Here is a 9,387-nt window from a genome sequence, read left to right on the forward strand (position 1 = left end):
CACGACCATTGGTGAGGTAGCTGTGGGCACCACCTACTCGGGCAAATGACAAAGTGATCTGGGCATCTGAGCCAGGGTCATACAACTGGTGGCTGTAGACACACCAGTAAGTTTGAATCCAGCTCTGCCTGACACCAAAGCCAATGGTTACCCCCAAAACCAAGCAGGGCGGATGACCTCCAGCAGTCCCCTGAATTGGGTCTTGGCCTCCTGTCCTTTGGGTGGGGTGACCCTTGGTGGGGTCCACCCATCTTTCTTTTCTGCGGGGAGGGGTCTCTGCCACCCAGGCTGGAGTGTGTGATCACAGCTCAGTATAGTCTCAACTTCCCTGGGCTCCTGTAATCCTCCCACCTCAGGCTCCCAAGTAGCTGACTACAGGTGCCTGCCACCACACCTGGCTACACTTTTTTGTGTTTTTTGTAGAGACGAGGTTTACCATGTTGCCCAGGCTGGTCTCGAACTCCTGAGCTCAAGTGATCCACCAGCCTCGGCCTCTCAAAGTGCTGGGATTACAGGTGTGAGCCACCGCGCCCATCACGCCCATCTTTTCTAGAGCAGCAGCTTTGGAACCTGTAAAGCGGTAACAATACAAAATGCATTTGACACCTCTGTGCTTTAGTATGTACACACACGTGCAAACAGCCGCAGCAGAGCAGCACCTGCTGCACACACAGCACCATGGAGTGGGTTTTACAGGCCTTCCTGGAATTCTGAAGGCTGTGCCACTGTTCCAGCATGTTCTAAGCATCCCCGAGGCTGCCCTTCTAGCTGTCTGGGTGGTTGAGGGCTGCCATGTTACTGAATCTCTTCCCCTCTCAGCATCACTTCACTTCCATCTCTGAAGTTAATATCTGTGTCTGGAGCCACAATCTTCCAGTCATCGCAGGGGCCCCAGCAGCCCTTTCTTCTCCTAAAGGCCTCTTTGGAGTTAGAGGACAGCAACCTGCCTTCTGTCTGCAGGGACTGCCCCTCCATGAGTCACCCACCCACCAAAGCCCACCAATCCTTGAGACTCACAGAAAGCCAGTCCTCACCCTGCCCGTAGCCCATCCCTACACCCTTTTTAGAATGTCAGCAGATCTTGCCTTCTTTCTGCTATCCTATTCCCAAAAAACAGAGGAGCCAAAACCCCTGCTCAGAATTGCCGCACCCACTGACAGTTCAAGATCAAGTAACGGAAACATCCACCGGCCACCCAGAAGGGGGCTGGCGCTCGTTCACCCGTCAGATGCCTCTCCAGGGTCCACTCCTTGGGGCTGGGGCTGTGTCTGGCAGGGGAGCTACCTGGACAGCCAGCAGACAGAACATAGACACCCGAGCTCAACCAAGGCAGGCGCTGGGAGGGCACAGGAGAGAGACCTGTGGCAGGTGTGGCGGGGAGTAGCAGGTCGGTCGCATCTGAGGGGAGACCTTGTGGGTGAAGAGTGGGCTTTGGGGGCACTGGTGGCTGAGGGTCCCAAGCACAAGGCCCTGGGTGGGACATAATCTGTGGGTTCTGGAAAATGTTGGAAACCCAAGAAGAGTGAGGTGGGGAAAGCGCAGTGTAGGGGCAGAAGCCCCCTCATGTGAGACCTTATCGGCTGCAGTAAGGAAGGTGCCATGGGAAACAACAGGAGGGTTTTAAGAAAGTGTTGTGAACTGACATGTTTCAGAAGTTGTCTGAGTGGGCCGGGCGCGGAGGCTCACGCCTGTAATCTCAACACTTTGGGAGACTGAGGGGGGTGGATCACCTGAGGCCAGAAGTTCAGAACCAGCCTGGCCAACATGGTGAAACCCCATCTCTACTAAAAATACAAAAATTGGCTGGGCATGGTGACGGGTGCCTGTAATCCTAGCTACTCGAGAGGCTGAGGCAGGAGAATCGCTTGAACCCGGGAAGCGGAGGTTGCAGTGAGCCGAGATCGTACCACTGCACTCCAGCCTGGGGGAGAGAGCAAGACTCTGTCTCTTAAAAACGTTACCTCTGGCTGCTTTGTTTCCACAAGGAGGCAGGGGTGAAAGCAGAGTGATTATTTAGGATGTGCCACGTGCAGATGACAGCTGCCTGCACTCATGCGAACCTGACAACCCAAAGGCTGAGGGAAGGGGAAAATATGTATCAGAGACTTTGTAGCTTCAGAGTGATGGAGCCAGAATTGATACAGGACTTGGTTGAGCAAGATGGCTCACACCTGTCATCCTAGCACTTTGGGAGGCCGAGGTGGGCAGATCGCTTGAGCTCGGGTTGGAGACCAACATGGTGACGTCCCGTCTCTACAAAAAATACAAGAATTAGCCAGATGTGGTGGTGGGTGCCTGTAGTCCCAGCTACTCAGGAGGCTGAGGTGGGAGGATCGGTTGAGCTGGGGAGGCTGATGCTGCAGTGATCCGTGATTGTGCCATTGCACTCCAGGCTGGGTGACAGAGCAAGACCCTGTCTCAACAATGAAAAATCCAGGACTTACCCTTCCCAATCGCCATGCCTTATGTTTTACAATACTAATTGCTAACATTTATGGAGTGTCATTTAATCTAACAACCCAGACAACAGGTATTACGTCCATGCTACCGGTGGAGAAGGCTGACTCCAGCCAAGATTTGAGCGAGATCTGGCTGGTTTCAGAGCTCAGATTCCTGATGGATAGGAGGCAGGGGCTACTTGACACGTAGTGGTCTGGGGAAGCCCTCAGCTTTTCTCCCTCACTGCCTGTACATCCTCTCTGGGCCCCCTGGGCATTTTCTGACTGTTTGATCACTGAGTGGCTTAAGTGGTCCCTGAGCTCACAGGGTGACAGGACGACCTACAGGATGGGGGCCTGGGGCTGGTGGCATCTGTGCCCCTTAACTGGGAACAGGCTCCCTCAAAGCTCACTGGTGCTGACCGATGCCACTCATAATGGCACACCTGGCAGGGGCCTCCCTCCCCCCCTCCCCCCTCCCTCCCTCCCCCCCCCCCCTCCCCCTCCCCCCCCCCCCCCCCCTCCCCCGCCCCCTCCCTTCCTCCCCCGTCCCTTCCTCCCCCCTCCCCCTTCCCTTCCTCCCCCTTTGTCTTCCAGAAATCTTCACTCAAAACCCTAGCTTCTGCTTTAGTTCAGGGTGACAATCATCCTACCTCTCCATGCCCATACTAGAAGCTCAGGGAAAAATCCCTACACTTAAACCCTGATAGTTTTCCCAAAGAAATGTTTCCTATGAAATATATCGCACCCCACTGGATAGGTAGAGGAAGTTTTAGTGTATTTATCTTATTTTTTCAAGACCAGGTCTTGCTCTGTCACCCACACTGGAGTGCAGTGGTGCCATCATAGCTCACTGCAACCTCAAACTCCTGGCCACAAGCGATCCTCTGGCCCCAGCCTCCTGAGTAGCTGGGACTACAGGTACAAGTCACAACCCCTGGCTAAGTTTTCAATTTTTGTAGAGACAGAGTTGCCAAGGCTGGTCTTGAACTCCTAGGCTCAAGTGATCCTCCTTATAAGTGTGGCCTAGGGCAAGTTTTAGAGCACAATTTATTGTTTGTATGGCTTTTTTTCTTTTTTTTTAGACAGAGTCTCACTCTGCTGCCCAGGCTGGAGGGCGGTGGCCCAATCTCAGTTCACTGAAACCTCCACCTCCTGGATTCAAGTGATCTTCTGCCTCAGCCTCCTGAGTAGGTGAGACTACAGGTCAGGCTGGGCTTGAACTCACCATGCCCAGCTAATTATTATATTTTTAGTAGAGATGAGGTTTCGCCATGTGGGCCAGGCTGGTCTTGAACTCCTAACCTCAAGTGATCTGCCTGCCTCAGCCTCCCAAAGTGCTGGGATTACAGGCGTGAGCCACCATGCCTGGCCTGTTACAGCTTTAAAAATTTTTTTAATTTATTTTTTTCAGACAGGGTCCTCTCTGTCACCAGGGTTAGAATGCAGTGGCACTATCTTGGCTCACTGCAGCCTCGGCCTCCTGGATTCAAGCACACTTTCCACCTCAGCCTCCAGAGTAGCTAGGACTACAGCTATGCACAACCATGCCTGGTCAATTTTATTTTTTTGTAGAGCTGAGGTCTCATATTGCTCAGGCTGGTCTCAAACTACTGGGCTCACGTGATCTTCCTGCTTCCACCTCTTACGTGCCAGGATTACAGACATGAGCCACCATGCTCAGCCTGTTACAGCTTTATTGAGATATATTTCACATATTACAAAATGCAACCATTTAAAGTCTACAGTTCAGTGATTATTAGTATATTCACAGATATACGTGACCATCGTCACAATCTAATTTTAGATTATTTCAGCTCCTCAAACCTTGACCCCTTGGCAGTCATTCCCCATTCCTGCACCTCCTCTCTGCCACCTGCCTCCTCACCCCAGCCCGCAGCCCTAGGTAATTAGTCATTTACTTTCTGTCTGTGTGGGTTTTCCCACTGCAGACACTTCCCACAAATGGAATTATACCACATGTAGTCTTCTGTGAACCTTCTTTCTAGCATAATGTTTTTGAAATTCATTTATATTGTAGCATGTTATCAGTACTGATCCAGAGCAGGCAAGTCCCCAAATTGGGATTTAGCAGGGGAGGATTCTTGGCTTTGTCCAGGAAGTAATTCAAGGGTGAGCCAGTGGTGTTGGCAACTTTTACTGAAGCGGCAGTGCACGGCAGCAGAGGGCTGTTCCTGGCACAGCGGGGCTACCCCATGGTCAGAGTGCTCAGAGTAGCAGCTCAGAGGCAGCTCCGCGCTCATATTTATACCCTTCTTTTAAATGTATGCAAATTAAGGGGTAGATCATTGCAGATATTTCCAGGAAAAGGTTGGTAACTTTTGGGTCGTTAGATCGTTGCCATGGAAAGGGGTGGTAACTTCTGAGTGTTGCCATGGCAATGGTAAAGTGACATGCTGCACTGGTGGGTGTGTCTAATGGAGAACTACTTTCACTCCATCCTTGTTTTAGTTAGTTCTCAATTTGGTCCAGTGTCCAACAGCTGACTCTGGAGTTGAGTCCCATCTCTTACCTCAGTATTTCTTTTTTTTTTTTTTTTTTTTGGACAGAGTGTCTCTCTGTTGCCCAGGCTGGAGTGCAATGGTGTGATCTCGGCTCACTGCAACCTCTGCCTCCTGGGCTCAAGTGAGTCTCCTGTCTTACCCTCCTGAGTAGCTGGGACTACAAGTGTGTGCCACCAGGCCCAGCTAAGTTTTGCATTTTTAGTGGAGACAGGGTTTTATCGTGTTGGTCAGGTTGGTCTTGAACTCTTGACCTCAAGTGGTCCACCCACTGTAGCCTCACAAAGTGCTGGGATTACAGGTGTGAGCCACCATGCCCAGCCTGAATCATTTTTTCTTGTATGGATATATCATATTTTACTTATCTATTCATCAGTTGGTGGATATCCAGGTTGCTAGTACCTGAACGTTCATGTACAAGTTTTTTATGTGTTGACATATTTCTCAGCTCTTGAGTATATCCCAAGGAACAGAAGGGCTGGGTTTTACTGTAGCACTAGGTTTAAAATTTTGAGGAACTACCAAACTGTTTCCCAAAGTGGCTGCCACACCAGCCACATAATAAGCATTCTAATTTATCCACATTCTTGTCAACACTTGTTATTGTCTATTTTTTACTTCAGCCACTCTAATGTATATGAAGAGGTAGCTTGTTGTGGTTTTGATTTGTATTCCCCTAATGACTACTGATGTTGAAAATCTTTTCACGTATTTAATAGCTATTTGCATATCTTCTTTGGATAAATGTCTTCAGATCCTTTGCTCATTTTTATTTAAATTGGGTTGTCTTTTTTATTGTTGAATTTTTGTTCTTTATATATTTTAGGCATGAATCCCTTGTCAAATATATGATTTGCACATGTTTTCTCCTGCCAGGTGTGGTGTGCATGCCTTTAGTCCTGGCTCAGGAGGATCACTTGAGCCCAGGAGGTCAAGGTTACAGTGAGCCGCCATCATATCACTACATCCTAACTAGAGTAGAGCCACAGAGTGAGTCCCTGTCTCAAAACAAAAACCAGAAAAACTGTTTTCTTCCATTCAATGGTTGTCTTTTCACTTTTTTTTTTATTTTGAGATGGAGACTTGCTGTGTCACCCAGGCTGGAGTGCAGAAGCACGATCTCAGCTCACTGCAACCTCCACCTCTCGGGTTCGAGTGATTCTCCTGCCTCAGCCTCCTAAGTAGCTGGGATTACAGGTGTGTAACATCATGCCTGGCTATTTTTTTGTATTTTTAATAGAAATGAGGTTTCACCGTGTTAACCAGGATGGTTTAGATCTTCTGACCTCATGATCCACTTGCCTCAGCCTCCCAAAGTGCTGGGATTACAGGTGTGAGCCATCACACCCGGCCTGGTTTGTTTGTTTGTTTGTTTGTTTGTTTTGAGATGGAGTCTAGCTCTGTCGCCCAGGCTGGAGTGCAATGCCGCAATCTCATCTCACTGCAACCTCTACCTCCTGGGTTCAAGCGGTTCTCCTGCCTCAGCCTCCCAAGTAGCTGGGATTACCGGCCACTGCCACCACAGCTGGCTAATTTTTTTATTTTTAGTTGAGATGGGGTTTCACCATGTTGGCTAGGCTGGTCTTGAACTCCTGACCTCAGGTGATCCGACCATCTCGACCTCCCAAAGGGCTGGGATTACAGGCGTGAGTGAGTGCGCCCAGCCCACTTTCTTGATAGTATCCTTTGACTCACATAGTTTTTAATTTTTATGAAATCCAGTCTATCAATTTTTTTCTTTTATAGCTTGTGTTTTTGGTGTCACAGCTAGGAGATCCTCTCACGTCAGCCTCCCAAGTAGCTGGGACTACAAGCATTCACCACCATACCCAACTGAGCGCAGTGGCTCACGCCTGTAATCCTAGTGCTTTGGGAGGCTGAGGCGGGCAGATCACTTGAGGTCAGGAGCTCGAGACCAGCCTGGCCAACATGGTGAAACCTCATCTCTACTAAAAATACAAAAATTAGCTGGGTGTGGTGGAGGGACGCCTGTAATCCCAGCTACTTGGGAGGCTGAGGCAGGAGAATTGCTCTAACCTGGGAGGTGGAGGTTGCAAGGAGCCAAGATTGTGCCACTGCAGTCCAGCCTGGGCCACAGAGTGAGACTCTCTCAGAAAAGAAAAAAAAGGAGAAAAAACATTTTTTTTGGTAGAGAGGGGGTTCCTGCTATATTGATCTTTAACTCGGCATCCGAAAGAGCTGGGATTAAAGGTTCCTGCCACCACGCCTGGCTAATTTTTGTATTTTTAGTAGAGACAGGTTTCACCATGTTGGCCAGGCTGGTCTCGAACTCCTGGGTTCAAGGGATATGCCCGCCTCAGCCTCCCAAAGTGCTGGGGTTACAGCCATGAGCCACTGGCCTGGCCTCTTCTCACGTTCATGATGCTGTCCCGTGATGTACAGAAGCTTTAAATTTTTCTGTTTTTTCTTCCATTGTTCATGCTTTTGGCGCCAATTCTAAGAATCCATTGTTGTATTTAAGGCCGTGAAGATTTACCTTATGTTTTTTGTTAAGTTTTAGAGTTTTAGCTTTGATATTAAAGTCTATGATCTCTTGTGAGTTGATTTTTGTAGATAGAGGTAGTGAGCCAATTTCATTCCTGTGCATTTGGTTAGCCAGTTGTCCCAGCGCCATTCTTTACCTTGACCCATTGAATGGTCTTGGTAATGGTGTCAGAAATCAAATTGACATCCAGTGTGTACCATGGATGTAAAAAGTATATATATCAGCTGACCATAAATGTTTGGGTTTATTTCTGGACTCAATTCTATTCCATAGGTCTATATATCTAGCCTTATGCCAGTACCACAGTACCACACTGTTTAGATTACTGCAGCTTTGTAGTAAGTTTTGATACTGAGAATAAGTACTTCTACTTTTGTGTGTGGGTGTGTGATTTTTTTTTTCTCTCTCTCTCTCTCTCTCTCTTTTTCTTTTTGTCTCTGCTGCCGCCAGGCTGGAGTTCAGTGGTGCGATCTCGGCTCACTGCAACCTCCACCTCCTGGGTTCAAGCAATTCCCCTGCTTCACCCTCCTGAGTAGCTGGGACTACAGGCACCTGCCACCATGCCCAGCTAATTTTTTTTTTTTTTTTTGGTATTTTTTGTAGAGATGGGGTTTCAGCATGCTGACCAGGATGGTCTCGATCTCTTGACCTCATGATCCACCCACCTGAGCCTCCCAAAGTGCTGGGATTACAGGCGTGAGCCACCTCACCAGGCCTACTTTGTTTTTAAATATTGTTTTTGCTATTTGAGGCCCCTTGCAGTTTCTTATTTAGTGGACTTCTTAGAATTTTCTATATACAGTCTCATGTCATCTGTAAATATAGTTTTACATCTTCCTTTCCAAAGTGGATGGCTTTTCTTTCTTTTTCTCCCCTCCCTCCCTCCCTCCCTTCCTTTCTTTCTTTTCCTTCTTTCTCTCTCTTTCCTTCCTTCCTTCTTTTTCTTTTCTTTTTTTCTTTTCTTTTTTTTTTTGAGACAGAGTCTCACTCTGTTGCCAGGCACCAGGCTGGAGTGCAGTGGCACAGTCTCTGCTCACTACAACCTCCGCCTCCCGGGTTCAAGCAATTCTCCTGCCTCAGCCTCCCGAGTAGCTGGGACTACAGGCGCCCACTACCACGCCCAGCTAATTTTTGTATTTTCAGTAGAGACGGGGTTTCACCATGTTGGCCAGAATGGTCTCGATCTCTTGACCTCGTGATCCGCCCACCTCAGCCTCCCAAAGTGCTGGATTACAGGCTTGAGCCACCGCGCCCAGCCTTTTATTTCTTTTTCTTGCCTAATTGCCTAGGCTAAAACTCCCAGTACAATATTGAATAGAAGTGGAAAGAGTGGACATCTTGTCTTTTTCCTGATCTTAGAGGGAAAGCTCTCAGTTTCTTAATCAATAGCATGAAATGCGATATTAGATGTAGTTTTTTGTTTTTTGTTTTGTTTTTTTTTTTGAGACAGGGTCTCCCTCTGTCACCCTGGCTGGAGTGCAGTTGCTCGGCCATGGCTCAGTCATAGTCCCAGCTACTTGTGAGGCTGAGGTGGGAGAACTGCTTCAGCCCAGGAGACTAGATCTGGACTCAGGCAATCCTCCCACTTCAGCCTCCCAAGTAGCTGGGACTGCAGGCATGAAATCACCATACCTGGCTAGTTTTCGTATTTTTTTGTAGAGATGGGGTTTCACCATGTTGCCCAAGCTAGTCTCAAACTCCTGGGCTCAAGCAATCCACCCACTTCAACCTCCCAAATTGCTAGGATTCTAGGCATGAGCCACCCTGCCTGGCCTGGCTACAGACTTTTTCACAGATATGTTTATCAGGTTCAGGAAGTTTCCTTCTCTTCCTAGTTTGTTGAGTTTTTTAATCATAAAGGAGTGTTGGATTTTGTCGGTTGTTTTTTCAGCATCAGTCAAGATGATCATGAAATTTTTAT

Source organism: Sapajus apella, unplaced genomic scaffold, assembly GCF_009761245.1.
Source record: "Sapajus apella isolate SASKATOON/1434 unplaced genomic scaffold, GSC_monkey_1.0 scaffold12, whole genome shotgun sequence".
In the NCBI taxonomy this organism is placed as follows: Eukaryota; Metazoa; Chordata; class Mammalia; order Primates; family Cebidae; genus Sapajus; species Sapajus apella.